Genomic DNA, 17863 nt, shown 5'->3' with positions numbered 1-17863 from the left:
GAAAGCAGAGATGGGGTAGTCCTGCTTGGTCATGGGGAGTGAGTGGTCCAGGATGGCCCACAGGTAGTGTGCGTGTTTGGTGGCTTATGGTGCTGTTCCTAGCAAAGTTGCCCACCAGGAGTCGTCACAGGCTGAGCTGGGTGGGCCGAGGATGTGTTCCTCAGAAATTTCAGGATTCTGCATCAACCTGCTGTCCTTACTCCATTCCGCTACAGCCGTGATTCCTCTGTGGAGGTAGATGTTGCCAGTGTGTGGGGCCTTGGAGAGGGATATGATCAAATGTGTGTAATTGGCATAGTAGATGATATTGAGGCTTGGTTGTTGTGCCACATGGGTGAGTTGTGCCATGTGGATAATTAAGTAAGTTGGGCTGTGGGATGATCCCTGTGTGACGCTGTGGATGGTGTCAGTGGTATTGTAACAGTACTGTGGGAGGCAGATGCCCGAGGTTGTGCCGTTGGGAAAGGATGTGGGCCAACCAGGGCACTCGCCTTGCTTACTATGTCATGGATGTGTACTGTTAGGATGCAGTGTGCGACCGTGTGGTAGTCTGCTGATAGGTCCTGATGGATGTGGGCATCTGTTTCTCCTTTGTCCATGAGTATGCAGATGTTGTTGGTGTTGGCTATGAAGGCGGGGTCCGTGCTCTGGTTGATGTAGGATCCAGACTGTGTTGGTTCTATGATGTTTATGTCTTTGAGGTTGTGGGTCAGCTGTCTGTTGGTTATATTAAACATGACTTGTTCTGGGAAGGGGAGAAGGGAGATGTTCTGGATGTTCAAGATGTATTTGTGGTCCACCTTAGGTTTATTCAGTAAGGCAGTGAACACACCATTGTCAATACTCTCTGTGAAGGTTGTCGTCTTGAAGGAGAAGTAGGATATTTTAATGGAGAAGTGGCGAGATTGCTTTTCTGCCTTGTTAGGAAGAGTGGATATGCCATGGGTCAGATGGGGATCCAGAGTGAATGTTTTCCTTGCTCATGATGGTGTCTTTAGTGCGGACGTTGTAGGAGCCAATAAGGTCAATTTTGTGGATGTTTGTCACAGGGGGGGGTGGTCTCGGTTGTGGTTGTGGGGCTGGTGGAGTAGAATCTTTTGTGGATGTGGTTGATCTTACCGTGAGCAAAGTTGGCCAGTGAGTCACACAGATCTTGTGATGGTGGAATGTTGTATGAGCTATATTTGGCTGTAGAGAGTTGTTTGGCAATGTTGATGTGCTATTTGCTGTTGTGTGCATTGGTGTCTAGCCGGTCCTTGATGGGTGTCCTGTTGTTGGTAATGAAGTGTTGATGGTGTATGCGGGGGGCACTCAGGTGTACGTTGAACGTTATTGGTGACTGTTTGCAGTGCGTGCTCCTCTACAGCTTACAAGTGGTGGATTTGGACATCCGGGGATCTTTGTTGAACCATGTGGCAATGTGGTTGTTGTGTCAGGTGGCGGAGGACTTGATTGGGATGAAGGTGTATGCGCAGTTGGTGATCCACTGTATGAGGAAGATGGCAGCGGTGTAGGGGTTGGTGGTGTTGGCTTGTGGGCCCAGGGTAAGGGTGGCTGTCAGTTAGTCCTTGTTGAGCTTGCACCAGCAGCTGCGTGGCATGGTCTGTGTGCAGGGGGATTGTGTTTGCTTTCCTGAAGGTGAAGTGTAGGCTTCTGTGGTCTTTCCAGTGTTGTGAGGTGTTGTTGTTGGATGAGATGTGTTGAGTTTCTGCAAAGATGGGGTCCTGTGTGTGTCTAGCGTTGTGGGTGTGGGTTGTCACTTGTTGTAATCCAAGGTTGGCAAGGTTGTCCATCAGGGCGGTGGAGTTTACGTCATTGTTGTAATTACGGTGATAGTAAATTTCCACAAGGAGGATGTAGTCCGTGTAGGCGAGAGCATGCGTGTTGATGAGGTGAGCGATGGAGTTGGTGAATAGTGTTGGGACTCCAGGTGGTCTGTAGATGAGTGTTCCACAGAGGGTGTTGTTTGTGTGGATCAGTAAATGCATGTTTTAGGCAATGTGGAGGGTGTCGTTGTTGTTGGTAGTGACTATGGGATTATTAATGTGGATGATGGGAATTCCTCCTACCACTCTGTCAGTGTGGTGTTAGCGGGATTTGTCATTTCCTTCAGGCAGGTCTATGGTGATGTCTGTTGGCAAGGTGGTGTTCAGCCTGGTTACCGTCCACAACACCAGCCAGCCCTACTACAGCAACTACCTCTACACAGGAACAAGAACGTGACTTACGGAGTACTTGTGGAAATACAGGGTGCATGCACACACCTCATCCTCAACGTCCCCTGCTGCTGCCACATGACCATCCGCCTGAGATATCTACAATGGTCCCACAGTCAAATGCAGTTTCACCTTCATACTCATCAGCCACACACATTCGGCACTCCACAGACCCAGGCTAAATAAATGATATGGACGTCTAACATCTAACACCCTATTGCCCACAGTCCCTATTGGCACCCTCGGCCAGGCCATCAATCTTCACATCCACAGTACAACAGCATGTGGCTGCTAGTTCTCATTCCTCATTGGACAGATCCTGGTGCTCCCTCCGTGGACACCTGGCATATTTGCCATGCTCTTGACGCCTCACACACTCTTGTATGACTGTCTGTCATTTCAGTATTTCAAGCAAACCCCATCTTCTGCAGTTAGTAACCATCACGGGTGAGCTTTGCTATCCATGTATGTAATTCAGGCTATCTTGTGACCTATGTATTTCCACTGCCTAAATAAAATCCATGTGTGTAGATGGCAATAGTTTGCAGGAGACGGTGGCATTTGAAGACATTTCACCTCACAAATGTATTAGAATCTGAGTACATACAAATACATCAATGCTTTTAGTGCAAGTGAGATTAATTGTTTACTCTTGTGCGTGTAACGTGAGTAGTGCTGTACAAGAAGGGGGGAATCCAAAGTTCACAGCGGGAGATGTGATGCCTTACAGTATGGGTCAACAGAGTCCAGGCCACAGTGCTTGGCATCATTGGGCACATAGCGACCAGCAAGTCAATGTGGGAGAGTGTTAAAGTCAATAGGGTGATGCTGTTGCACACATAGGCAAGATGCCAGAACAGGTGACCTGGGAGTTGTTCATGGCCCTATGCCTCTCAACGTCTTGACCGTGGACGACCAACCTTCCTTGGGGGACCCTCACTTGCAGGCCTTGGCGATGCATGGGAATCTCCGTCTGACAATTCCGCCTCCTCCTCCCTCCCTGTGCCTGTTGTTGATCTTTGCCTAGATGTTTCTGGCCTCGTGACACAGGGAGGGTGCTGCATGTTGCCAGCGATCAGACGGAGTGATTGGTTGATTTCCGTATGCACCGTCACAAGCTCATCCAGTCTTGCCTCCATCCGTCCCTGGTGTCGTTCTTGACTGGCATGTAGCTGGGCCTGCTGCTCTGTCATTTTGTTGAGGGCCTCCACTACCAGGCTGAACTCCCTGGTGTCCCGCCGGTATTCATCCATGATGTCTCAGGGTTCGGACATACCGGGCCCTGCAGCTGGCTGGTCAGGTTCTCGCCTCCGCCTAGCGCCACTCCCACCACCCCTGCCCACATGAGATGATCCGACGCTTGAGGGCACATCATGTCGACGGGACCCATGAGTGCTGGCAGTGGAGGTGTCGTCTGCCACCTCATGGGTGCCCGGCGAACGATGTCCCTCATTGTCAGACAGGCTCTGTTGTGTATCATGGGCAGGGCTCCGAGCTGTCTGCTGGGATGTGGCGAGAATGGGTGCGGTGGTTGGCACAGATGTATCTGTTCCAGCTGCTGCAGAGGTTTGGGATCCAGAGGGGCCTGGTTGGTTGGGGTCATCCACAGTGTGTTGAGAGGCTTCAGTTACGGTGGGGTCACTGCCGTGCTGAGCCTGGGACTGGGATCCTTCTCCCCCCTGGTTGGGGGTAGTTTCCACACATTCCCCTGTGGGTGTGAGAGAGAAACAGTGTTAATGCACTATCATGCAACATTCAAATGTAATATACATAGTCGTTATCAATGTTCCCCCTGCTTCGTATTTTAGAAAGTGTTCACTTGTGTATGTGTATGTTGTTGGCTGAGATTGACATGTGATCAGGGCTGCTTGACATGTTGGGTACTGTCTTTTGATGCAAGTCACAGCCATTGCTGTGACTTGTGTGGCCAGCACCACACAGTTCAAGATGTGCTCTGTGTGGCCCAATATGCACAATGCAGTCTGAATAATTAGTGCTGGTGCAAGCATGCACAGGGTTTTTATGCTGCATGTTTATGATGCGACTGATTTGAATTTAGCTGATTTCATCATGCTACTTCAGAGAGGGTTTGCAGGGACAAGACAGACACCCACTGCCAACCCCCCAGGAGCAGTACACCCTCTTCAGGCACAGGGCTTTAGGACGTGCCACATCTCTATGATGCATTACCTTGTCAATACCCATGTCCATGGTGCTACTTGAGTGCATCCACAGCTTCACCAAGCTGTGGCAACAGCACTGTGTGAGAGGCACAATGGACTTGTGATTCTGCACTGTGCTTTTTTTGTTTGCATACTTTATAAGATCAGTATTTTTGGGGTTTAGTTACATGACAATTGTGACAGTGGTGCACTCCATTGACTGTCCCCAAGGGCTCAGTTTCTGTAAGGTGTGTGTGTGACAGGCCATGGTAGTAGTTTGAGTGTGATTGGCAAGTGGCCGTCCCTCATAGTGTGTCTGTCCCCCCATATAGCATGCTGCCATTATAGTGGTTGTGAGTTCCTGTGCAAGATATCTTCACTTGTCCTGGTGTTAGTGTTTGCACTGGTCACAGGAGGCCCATGTGCTACCTACACCAGGGCCCAGGGTCAGCTATCTTGTCAGTACTATCACACTCCCTGTGCATTGAACATGGTGCATGGGTGTGTACCTGTCCCATATGGGTTGAGTGCTGCCTCCTACCATACATCTTGCACTCTCTCACCCTCCCCCTTGCTGCCTTCTGCAACTCCCCTTGAACCCTCCCTACTGTTGGCCACTGCAGGGAGTCATGGCCACCCCCCACACCCCCACCCCCCCCTACTGTTGGGCACTGCTGGGAGTCATGGCCACCCCCCCACACCTCCCAACACCCCCATACTGTTGGGCACTGCTGGGAGTCATGGCGACACCCCCCCCACACCCACCAACTCACCCCACCACACCCCCCTACTGTTGGGCACTGCTGGGAGTCATGGCCACCCCTCCACCCCTCCAACACACACCCCCACACCCCCATACTGTTGGGCACTGCTGGGAGTCATGGCCAACCCCCACACCCCCCTACTGTTGGGCACTGCTGGGAGTCATGGCCACCCCCCCACACCTCCCAAGATACCCCCCCCCACACCCCCATACTGTTGGGCACTGCTGGGAGTCATGGCTACCCCCCACACGCCCCCCTACTGTTGGGCACTGCTGGAAGTCATGACCACATACCCCCACCACCCCCCCATACCCCCTACACTGTTGGGCACTGCTGGGAGTCATGGCCACACACCCCACACCCCCAACACCCCCCCCATACCCCCATACTGTTGGGCACTGCTGGGAGTTATGGCCACCCCCCCACACACCCCAACACACCCCCATACTGTTGGGCACTGCTGGGAGTCATGGCCACCCCCCCATACCCCCAACACACACCCCACACCCCCCTACTGTTGGGCACTGCTGGGAGTCATGGCCACACCCCACCCCCACACAAAACACACACCCCCATACCCCCATACTGGTGGGCACTGCTGGGAGTCATGGCCACCCCCCCACACACCGCCCCACACCCCCCTACTGTTGGGCACTGCTGGGAGTCATGGCCACACCCCACATACACCCCAACACCCCCACCCCCATACTGGTAGGCACTGCTGGGAATCACGGCCACACCCCCCAACACACCCCCCACACCACCATACTGGTGGGCACTGCTGGGAGCCATGGCCACCCCCCCACACACTGCCCCACACCCCCTACACTGTTGGGCACTGCTGGGAGTCATGGTCACCCCACACCCCCCAACACACACACCCCTACTGTTGGGCACTGCTGGGAGTCATGGCCACACCCCACATACCCCCCAACACACCCCCTCACACCCCCATACTGGTAGGCACTGCTGGGAATCATGGCCACACCCCCCAACACACCCCCACACCCCCATACTGGTGGGCACTGCTGGGAGTCATGGCCCCACAACCCCAAATCCCCACCCCCGCACTGCTGGGAGTCCACCCATGTTACATGAGTTGTTTGTATACTCACCAGGCTCAACGGCTCCTTCAATTCCGTGAACTCCCACCAGTGGTAGCATGGCCATGACTTTCTCCTCCTAGGGCTGGTATTGTGCAGGTCTGCGGGGAGGTCCACCTCCAGTGTGATGAGCGTTGGCGTAGTCCTCATCCATCTTGCGCTTGACCATCCTCCGCAGATCGTACCACCTGTTCTGGCAAACCGCCTTGGTGCGCCTGATGGGTGCAACAGCATTCACCTTCTCGACTACCCTCTCCCACAAGCGTGTCTTTTGAGCTATGCTGGTCTGTCTGACCAATGCACCAAACAGCTGTGAATAGACTCGGATGACCTCATCTGTAAGGATCTCCATCTCCGGATTACTGAACTTTGGACCCTTTGGTGTGGTCATGGTGTGGGGTGTATGTGATTGGGTGTGTATGGATGAGGGTGTGTGGGTCTGATTGTGAAGGGGGTGGTGTGTGTGAATGAGATAGGGTGTATGTGTGAAGGTGTGTGGCTGCAGTTGTTGGTGTGATGGTTGTGTCTTGGCAAGCATAGGTATATTGCAAAGGATGATGGGTTGTATGTGTGGGCCCTTTTATTGGTCCATTTGTGGGTGTGGCTTATTTGTAATTTTTTGTGGGTGTGTCATAAAGGGTGTTTGTGACTTGGGCCCTCTGTTTGTTTGTATGTTCCAAGGACATTGTTTTCCTATGCTGTGTAGACTGTAGCCTTCTTTATTGTGCTGTGCGCCTCGTATTTGTTAGTGCGTCTGTCAGTTAGGCTCGTGTATCGGGTTCGGGGGTACGTGTACGCTTGATCGTGGGGTGTGCGCCTCGTATTTGTTAGTGCGTCTGTCAGGCTCGTGTATTGTCGCCGGGGGTACGTGTACGCTTGATCGTGGGGTGTGCGCCTCGTATTTGTTAGTGCGTCTGTGAGTTAGGCTTGTGTATCGTCATCGGGGTACGTGTACGCTTGATAGTGGGGTGTGCGCCTCGTATTTGTTAGTGCGTCTGTCAGTTAGGCTCGTGTATCGGGTTCGGGGTACGTGTACGCTTGATCGTGGGGTGTGCGCCTCGTATTTGTTAGTGCATCTGTCAGTTAGGCTCGTGTATCGTCGCCGAGGGTACGTGTACGCTTGATAGTGGGGTGTGCGCCTCGTATTTGTTAGTGCGTCTGTCAGTTAGGCTCGTGTATCGTCGCCGGGGTACGTGTACGCTTGATAGTGGGGTGTGCGCCTCATATTTGTTAGTGTGTCTGTCAGATAGGCTCATGTATCGGGTTCAGGGTACGTGTACGCTTGATTGTGGGGTGTGCGCCTCGTATTTGTTAGTGTGTCTGTCAGTTAGGCTCGTGTATCGTTGCCGGGGTACGTGTACGCTTGATAGTGGGGTGTGCGCCTCGTATTTGTTGGTGCGTCTGTCAGTTAGGCTCGTGTATCGGGTGCGAGGTACGTGTACGCTTGATAGTGGGGTGTGCGCCTCATATTTGTTAGTGCGTCTGTCAGTTAGGCTCGTGTATCGGGTTCAGGGTACGTGTACGCTTGATTGTGGGGTGTGCGCCTCGTATTTGTTAGTGTGTCTGTCAGTTAGGCTCGAGTATCTTCGCCGGGGTACGTGTACGCTTGATAGTGGGGTGTGCGCCTCGTATTTGTTGGTGGGTCTGTCAGTTAGGCTCGTGTATCGTCTCCGGGGGTACGTGTACGCTTGATAGTGGGGTGTGCACCTCATATTTGTTAGTGCGTCTGTCAGTTAGGCTCGTGTATCGTCGCCGGGGTACGTGTATGCTTGATAGTGGGGTGTGCGCCTCGTATTTGTTAGTGCGTCTTTCAGTTAGGCTTGTGTATCGTCGCCGGGGGTACGTGTACGCTTGATCGTGGGGTGTGCGCCTCGTATTTTTTAGTGCGTCTGTCAGTTAGGCTCGTGTATCGTCGCCGGGGGTACGTGTACGCTTGATAGTGGGGTGTGCGCCTCGTATTTGTTAGTGCATCTGTCAGTTAGGCTCGTGTATCGTCGCCGGGGGGTACGTGTACGCTTGATCGTGGCGTGTGCGCCTTGTATTTGTTAGTGCGTCTGTCAGGTAGGCTCGTGAATCGTCGCCGGGGTACGTGTACGCTTGATAGTGGGCTGTGCGCCTCGTATTTGTTAGTGCGTCTGTCAGTTAGGCTCGTGTATCGAGTTCGGGGGTACGTGTACGCTTGATCGTGGGGTGTGCGCCTCGTATTTGTTAGTGCGTCTGTGACTTAGGCTTGTGTATCGTCGCTGGGTTACGTGTACGCTTGATCGTGGGGTGTGCGCCTCGTATTTGTTGGTGCGGCTCGCTCATACGCGATGTTTTCCGTACGAATCGTGCTTCATGCTGGACAACGTTTGCCCGTACAAATCGCGTACTTGGTTCCGGGTCCGGATCGTACTTGTTAGGTCGTACGGCATGTTCACAAATCGTAAGGTTGAAGTTACGACGACTTTTCGTACAGGTTTCGATTGTGGTTCGTACGGGTCGCAGATATTCGTAGGTATTTGCGTTTTTTGAATCGTACTACGCAATTCGGACGGGTTTTTTAAATTCGTACGTAAACGGGTACGAATACGAATCGTAACACGGATTTTAATCCCGAATCGGAATCGACCCCAGAATGTCAGAATATCGACTGTCATAATATCGATTCTAATATCGAAATTTTAAATGTAGACTGTTTATAATGTTGTACTAGTAAAAAAAAAATCTTTTTTTTTATAAATGTAGTTAATTTATTGTTATTAAATATATACATTTTGTTTTTTATATTTAAAAAATATATTAAAAAATGTATAATAATGTTTAGGAGCGGGTTGTGGGTTTTTAGGTGAATAGGGTGGGAAGTGTTTTAAAATATATTGTAACATTTTTATTTAAAAGTAAAAAATGTGTAAAATGTACCTAATATTGTACAAAATTTTTATGTAAAAATGTAATGTAGCTAAAAATGTGTAATAATTTTTAGGAGCGGGTTGTAGGTTTTTAGGGGAATAGGGTGGGAAGTGTTTTAAATTTAGTAAAATTAAATTTTGCTAAATAAATTTCAATTGTAAAATTGAATTAACCTTATAAAATGTAAAAAAATTATTTTCTAAATTAATTTCTGATTTAAAATTTAAAAAAATATATATACAAACATGTGGGTATTGTAATACATTTGCTAAACAAAAAATCTAAATTAATTTCAAATTTAATATTTAAAATTAAATATATACAAAATTGTGTTTATCGTAATAAATTTGCTAAAATAAATTTCGAAATTAATTACAATTTTAAAATTTGAAATTAAATATATACACAATTTTGGGTATCGTAATAAATTTGCTAAAATAAATTTCAAAATTAATTACAAATAAAAAAAATAAAACAAAAAAAACAAAATTTGGGGTATTGTTATAAATTAGGTAAAATAAATTTCCTAATACATTTCAAATTTAAAAATGTAAAATTAATATATACAAATTTTTGGTTATCATAATAAATTTGTTACATTTCAAAATTAATTTCAATTTAAATTAAAAAAAATTAAAAATGTTGGGTATTGTAATAAATTTGGTAAAATAAAATTCGAAAATAATTTAACATTTTAAAATTTTAAAAATATATATTCAAAAATGTGGGTTTCATAATAAATTTGCTAAAATCATTTTCAACATTAATTTAAAATTTAAAAATTATAAATAAATATATAAAAATATTTGGATATTGAAATAATTTTGCAAAAATAAATTTCCATATTATAATACATTTTAAATTACATCAGAAGTTTGTTAAAAATGTTGGGAATGCCAATAAATTTGATTTAATATATAGAATTAATTACAAAAATTAATGTTAAATTTGAATGTGAAATTTAAAAATTACAAATTTGTAAAAATTTAAAAATAATATAAAAAAAATAAAAATTTATTTTAAATTACAATTTCACAGATTTGTCTTTAAAGTATTAGGTTATGGTAACACATTTTCTATTGTTAAAGAACAAAATTTATAAATATTACTTATACATTTTTTTTGTATGTATTGTTTGTAATAATCTATTAATTTTAATATTATCAACAGCAGCTTACTTTCCCTCCTGAGGCGGAAGCTGGAAGGTCTCTCCTCTGTACTTTGCGCTTTTTAGCGTTTTATTGCTTTTAAATTGCTTGTACTTTGCACGTTTGATCTACAAAGCGTGTAGAGACTTCCTTGTGTCACCCCTCGCTCTTTGTACCTCTCCCCCCTCCCTCTGCCCCACGGACAGCTCTCGGCCGAATATAGACGCCGAGGGCTGGTTCTTCCGACTTTGGTGGCCATATTGGGTGGGGGCTGGTGAGTAACGCGCTCTAGCAGCGCTCATAAAGGGTCCTGAGAGCCAGTGCTCGCGTTTACCAACAGCAGCTTACTTTCCCTCCTGAGGCGGAAGCCGGGAGGTCTCTCCTCTGTACTTTGCGCTTTTTAGCGTTTTATTGCTTTTAAATTGCTTGTACTTTGCACGTTTGATCTACAAAGCGTGTAGAGACTTCCTTGTGTCACCCCTCGCTCTTTGTACCTCTCCCCCCTCCCTCTGCCCACGGACAGCTCTCGGCCGAGTATAGACGCCGAGGGCTGGTTCTTCCGACTTTGGCGGCCATATTGGGTGGGGGCTGGTGAGTAACGCGCTCTAGCAGCGCTCATAAAGGGTCCTGAGAGCCAGTGCTCGCGTTTACCAACAGCAGCTTACTTTCCCTCCTGAGGCGGAAGCCGGGAGGTCTCTCCTCTGTACTTTGCGCTTTTTAGCGTTTTATTGCTTTTAAATTGCTTGTACTTTGCACGTTTGATCTACAAAGCGTGTAGAGACTTCCTTGTGTCACCCCTCGCTCTTTGTACCTCTCCCCCCTCCCTCTGCCCCACGGACAGCTCTCGGCCGAGTATAGACGCCGAGGGCTGGTTCTTCCGACTTTGGCGGCCATATTGGGTGGGGGCTGGTGAGTGACGCGCTCTAGCAGCGCTCATAAAGGACGGCTATGACTCCGCGCAGCGGACGCGTACAGCGGACGCGCCGGACCTGCGCCGGAGTCGTGCCAGAGTCATGCCCGTCTGCGCCCGTCCGAGCCCAAACGGGCCTAGGGCCAGTCACTCTGCCTAAATCAGTAAGTTCTGCAACTACTTATTCGCGTACTGAACTATTTCGGTTTCGCCCCTTAACATCCTCACATTGTACATTACTACAGAAGGGCACCGAACCATTCACTCACTGTGTACTATGTATCCCCCCCAACCAAGTACCGACTAAAAACACTCTACGCTTAGCCCTTCTGAATTGTAGGTCTCTTCCAAGACATTCATTGGAGGTCAGCCTCCTCATTCAGGAACATGAGTTAGATATTCTGTTTTTAACAGAAACATGGCTCATGCAAGGCTCAGAAGCGGACATAGTGAACGCTCTCCCGCCTGGGTTTTTAATCCATACCCAGGATCGACCGATGGGTCGAGGGGGAGGTGTTGCTATTCTGTATAAGAACTCGTTGGTATGCAGAGCCCAAAAGGGTGAGGTGGAGGATTGTGAGAGCTGTAAGTTCTCCCTCCAAATCTCACCTACTGTGGCGATGTCTGGGTTACTAGTCTATCGTCCCCCAGGTAGTAATGGTAACTTTATCGGCTCTTTCTTGGAGACGGTAATGGTTCTTGCTGCCTCTGCAACTAACTTCATTACCTTGGGAGACTTTAATCTTCATTTCGACGACCAGGAAGACCGGTCGGCGACAGCTCTTCAGTGTGATTTCAAAACCTGTGAGGTTAACCTTATAAACCTGGAGGCTACCCATAATAAGGGTCACTTATTGGATCCTATTTTTACTAACATTACCACCATGAAAGCAGCCTCCCCGATCCCTCTTCCATGGACGGACCATTTTATGGTCCCCTTTGCCTGGCAAATCGTGCCGGAGAGTACCCCCTCCATCAGTGTTTGTGCGCCTGAAAGACCTTGGGCCAGGCTGTCTGTGGAAAACCTGTCACGCAGTCTGGAGGCCTCACGCCCTTCATTAGCGAAGGACCCAGTACTGGCGAAAGCAGATTTCTGCAGATGGATGTCTAACACACTCGATGCCGTTCTTCCTTTAAGATCGGCAGGAAGGAGGGAGAGAAGATCGTGCTCCGTTCCGTGGTAAACGCCAGAGCTGAGGGCTATGCGGAGGGCCTGTAAAAAATTAGAACGTGCCTGGAGGAAGAACTGGGAAGTAGCCTGTAAGATTGAATACCGAGTGGCGATAAGGAATTACAAGCTCACTATTCGGTGCGCCACAACCCAATTCTTGGAGGAGAGAATCAGCAATGCCTCCAACTCCTCCAGAGAAACATTTCTAGTGGTCAAGGAGCTCCTGAGGGTTCCTACGCCACCTGCCTCCACGGATAACCTGGAAGTAAAATGCAATGATCTAGCAGAGTACTTCCATACTAAAATTGAAATTTTTTTGAGTTCCCTGCCCCAAATTGACATAGGAGCCGAGCCCTTCGTGGATGAGGGAAGACCTCTGAGGACCCTGGAGTCTTTTGGACCAGTCACTGAGGACGAAGCTCTTAAAGTCTTAACGTCCGTTAAGAGTGGTTCTCCCCGGGACGTGGTCCCCATGGGGATTCTCAAACTGGTTGCCCCTTCCATTGTGGAGCCTATCACGGAGGTGATCAATGCCTCGCTAAGTGCAGGTATGGTCCCACCCAATTGGAAGGGTGCAATAGTAAAAGCCCTCCTAAAAAAAACCAGCCTAGACCCCCTTGTCATGGCGAACTACAGGCCCATCTCGCTACTTCCGGGACTCAGCAAGATCACGGAAAAGTTGGTTAATTCCCAGCTATCCAACTTCCTTGAGTCCAACGGTGTGCTGAGAAGTTCCCAAACAGGCTTCCGCCCGGGTCAAGGCACTGACACTGCCTTGTTGGCTGTCTCAGAAGAGGCACGCTGCATTTTGGATTCAGGAGGATCAGTGGCAGTGATCCTCCTGGACCTTAGTGCAGCGTTCGACACTGTTAACCATCGAGTGTTACTTCAGCGACTGTCAGAGGCTGGAGTGAGGGGGACAGCGCTGAAATGGCTCAGGTCATTTCTTAGTGAACGGACCTTCCAGGTCTGGGAAGGGGGCGCACGATCGGCATCCACCCACCTCCATTGTGGAGTGCCCCAGGGCTCCTCCCTGAGCCCCACATTATTCAATGTGTACATGGCCCCCTTGGAGGATGTGGTGGGTCTATTTGACATCAAAATCGTGAGCTATGCCGATGACACCCAGATGGTGGTTGCCCTCTCCCAGGCCACGGATAATCCCCAGGTGCTACATTCCTGCCTATCCAAAGTCCACACTTGGATGGGGGAATCAGCACTAAAGCTTAACGGCTCAAAAACTGAGATAATGCTGATGGGGATGAAAAGTCCCTCACTCCCCCGGTCTGCCTGGCCCAGCTGCCTGGGATCCCCTCCCAAACCCAAGGCTGAGATCAAGAGCCTGGGTATTTGGTTGGAGCAAGATCTTTCCTTCAGGACCCAGGCCACCAAATTGGCCGGTGTTTGTTTCGGCCTTCTCCGATCGGTGCGCAAAGTGCTGCCTCTGCTTCCATTTCTATCTCGGAAGCTCTTGATCCAGGGCCTGATTATATCTAGATTAGATTTCAGCAATGCAATCTATCTGGGTGCCCCTGAGATCACCCTGAACAAACTGCAGCAAGTGCAGAATGCGGCGGCACGAATGCTCCATAACATCCCTATGTCATGTTCGGCCAAACCCGCATTGAGGGCGCTGCATTGGCTTCCAGTGCGAGAAAGGGTGAAATTTAAGTCTCTCTGCCTTGCACATAAAATCTTGCAAGGCAAAGGCCCCCCTGCCCTTCAAAAACTGGTGGTCCCATATAAGGAAAGTAGATCACTACGCTCAGACCAACAACACTTGCTCACGATCCCCAGGGTCAAAAAGGCTCGCTCAGGAGGGAGGAGATTCTCCGTAAGGGTTGCAACCCTTTGGAACTCACTCCCCCTAGGTTTACGCTCGGAGCCATGCCTTTTGCGTTTTCGTAAACAACTGAAAACCTGTCTCTTTTGTTAAACTGTTGTCCTCTCTCTCTTAATCTGCTACTCTGTTTGGTGAAGCGCTGGGATGCTCAAGGGTAACCACGCGCTATACAAAACTGTAAATAAATAAATAAATATTATAGAGAAATATGTGGGGGATTTTTTGTTAATTAATTAAATTTTTAAGAATATAAAAAACTATTTTTTTTAATAGTGGCAAATATTTAGAATTTAAAAAAAGTATATACATGGTAAAATGTATTATTAGTTGATACTTGGTGGAGTAGGAATAGTAAATTATATGGGTTTATTGTCCAGCATCTTCTCTAAGATTATACTAGGTGGAGTGGGAATAGTAATTTATATGGATTTAGTGTCCAGCATGAAATGAAATGATTACACACTTGTATAGCGCACGACTACCCGTAGGCATCTCGGCGCTTGTACAAATACCGCCGAGGAACCCGTCCTGGCCTTTCCCTGTGAGGAGCCCACTCCTGGGCACCTCCAAGGTGAAGTCAGGCATCCTCAGCGTTGTTGGGGCCGTTGTAGAGATTAAGCAAGCTATTGCCCAGAGGTGCAGAGTGGGACTCATGATTAGAATAGGCACCGAGGCGAGAATGATCAGGTCCGAGGAAATTGAGACCAAGACCCACCGAGGCGGGAATTGAACTCTGGTCCCGGCCAGACTACTGCATCAGGGTCTGCCGCTCTAACCATTGAGCCACACTTCTCTACCAGCATCTTCCCAGAGTTTATACTTGGTGGAGTTGGAATAGTAATTTATATAGGTTTAGTGTCCAGCATTTTCTCTGAGATTATACTTGGTGGAGTGGGAATAGTAATTTATATGGATTTAGTGTCCCGCACCTTCCCAGAGTTTATACTTGGTGGAGTTGGAATAGTAATTTATATAGGTTTAGTGTCCAGCATCTTCCTTGAGATGATACTTGGTGGAGTGGGAATAGTAATTTATATGGATTTAGTGTCCAACACCTTCCCAGAATTTATACTTGGTGGAGGTGGAATAGTAATTTTTATGGGTTTAGTGTCCAGTACTTTCCCAGAGTTTATACTTGGTGGAGTGGGAATAGTAATGTATATGGATTTAGTGTCCAGCACCTTCCCAGAATTTATACTTGGTGGAGTGGGAATAGTAATTTATATGGGTTTAGTGGCCAGTACTTTCCCAGAGTTTATACTTGGTGGACTGGGAATAGTAATTTAAATGGGTTTAGTGTCCAGCATCTTCCCAGAGTTTATACTTGTTGGAGTGGGAATAGTTATTTATATGGGTTTAGTGTCCAGCACCTTCCCTGATTTTATACTTGGTGGAGTGGGAATAGTAATTCATATTGTTATAGCATCCAGAACCTTCTCTGAGTTTATACTTGGTGGAGTGGGAATAGTAATTTATATTGTTATAGTATCCAGCACCTTCTCTGAGTTTATATTTGGTGGAGTGGGAATAGTAATTTATATAGGTTTAGTGTCCAGCACCTTTCCTGAATTTATATTTAGTGGTGTGGGAATAGTAATTTATATGGGTTTAGTGTCCAGCACCTTCTCTGAGTTTATACTTGGTGGAGTGGGAATAGTAATTTATATGGGTTTAGTGTCCAGCACCTTCCCAGAGTTTATACTTGGTGGAGTGGGAATAGTAATGTATATTGTTATAGTATCCACCACCTTCTCTGAGTTTATACTTGGTGGAGTGGAAATAGTAATTTATATGGGTTTATTGTCCAGTACTTTCCCCAGAGATTATACTTGGCGGAGTTGGAATAGTAATTTATATGGGTTTAGTGTCCACCACCTTCCCTGAGTTTATACTTGGTGGAGTGGGAATAGTAATTTAAATGGGTTTAGTGTCCAGCACCTTCCCAGAATTTATACTTGGTGGAGTTGGAATAGTAATTTATATGGGTTTAGTGTCCAGTACTTTCCCAGAGTTTATACTTGGTGGAGTGGGAATAGTAATTTATATGGATTTAGTGTCCAGCACCTTCCCAGAATTTATACTTGGTGGAGTGTGAATAGTAATTTATATGGATTTAGTGTCCAGTACTTTCCCAGAGTTTATACTTGGTGGAGTGGGAATAGTAATTTAAATGGGTTTAGTGTCCAGCACCTTCCCAGAGTTTATACTTGGTGGAGTGGGAATAGTTATTTATATGGGTTTAGTGTCTAGCACCTATCCTGATTTTATACTTGGTGGAGTGGGAATAGTAATTTATATTGTTATAGTATCCAGAACCTTATCTGAGTTTATACTTGGTGGAGTGGGAATAGTAATTTATATTGTTATAGTATCCAGCACCTTCTCTGAGTTTATACTTGGTGGAGTGGGAATAGTAATTTAAATGGGTTTAGTGTCCAGCACCTTTCCTGAATTTATATTTAGTGGTGTGGGAATAGTAATTTATATGGGTTTAGTGTCCAGCACCTTCTCTGAGTTTATACTTGGTGGAGTGGGAATAGTAATTTATATGTGTTTAGTGTCCAGCACCTTCCCAGAGTTTACACTTGGTGGAGTGGGAATAATAATTTATACTGTTATAGTATCCAGCACCTTCTCTGAGTTTATACTTGGTGGAGTGGGAATAGTAATTTATATGGGTTTAGTGTCCAGCACCTTCCATGAGTTTATACTTGGTGGTGTGGGAATAGTAATTTATATGGGTTTATTGTCCAGTACCTTCCCAGAGTTTATACTTGGTGGAGTGGGAATAGTAATTTATATGGGTTTAGTGTCCAGCACCTTCCCAGAATTTATACTTGGTGGAGTGGGAATAGTAATTTAAATGGGTTTAGTGTCCAGCACCTTCCCAGAATTTATACTTGGTGGAGTTGGAATAGTACTTTATATGGGTTTAGTGTCCAGTACTTTCCCAGAGTTTATACTTGGTGGAGTGGGAATAGTAATTTATATGGATTTTGTGTCCAGCACCTTCCCAGAATTTATACTTGGTGGAGTGGGAATAGTAATTTATATGGGTTTAGTGTCCAGTACTTTCCCAGAGTTTATACTTGGTGGAGTGGGAATAGTAATTTAAATGGATTTAGTATCCAACACCTTCCCAGAATTTATACTTGGTGGAGGTGGAATAGTAATTTTTATGGGTTTAGTGTCCAGTACATTCCCAGAGTTTATACTTGGTGGAGTGGGAATAGTAATTTATATGGATTTAGTGTCCAGCACCTTCCCATAATTTATACTTGGTGGAGTGGGAATAGTAATTTATATGGGTTTAGTGTCCAGTACTTTCCCAGAGTTTATACTTGGTGGAGTGGGAATAGTAATTTAAATGGGTTTAGTGTCCAGCATCTTCCCAGAGTTTATACTTGGTGGTGTGGGAATAGTAATTTGTATGGGTTTATTGTCCAGTACCTTCCCAGAGTTTATACTTGGTGGAGTGGGAATAGTAATTTATATGGGTTTAGCGTCCAGCACCTTCCCAGAATTTATACTTAGTGGTGTGGGAATAGTAAATTATATGGGTTTAGTGTCCAGCACCTTCCCAGAGTTTATACTTGGTGGAGTGGGAATAGTAATTTATATGGGTTTAGTGTCCAGCAACTTCCCAGAGTTTAT

At 46.9% G+C, this 17863-nt stretch overlaps 1 long non-coding RNA gene across 2 annotated transcripts in view; it reads right to left on the bottom strand.

Annotated features, from left to right (window-relative positions):
• The window catches only part of LOC144756085 (uncharacterized), a 460097-nt gene that overhangs the window by 151094 nt on the left and 291140 nt on the right, over window positions 1-17863 (bottom strand). The window lies entirely within an intron of this gene.

Source organism: Lissotriton helveticus, chromosome 5_1 (genome assembly GCF_964261635.1).
Source record: "Lissotriton helveticus chromosome 5_1, aLisHel1.1, whole genome shotgun sequence".
In the NCBI taxonomy this organism is placed as follows: domain Eukaryota; kingdom Metazoa; phylum Chordata; class Amphibia; order Caudata; family Salamandridae; genus Lissotriton; species Lissotriton helveticus.
Note: the sequence above shows the minus strand (reverse complement) of the source record. Positions and strands in the feature narration are given on the sequence as shown.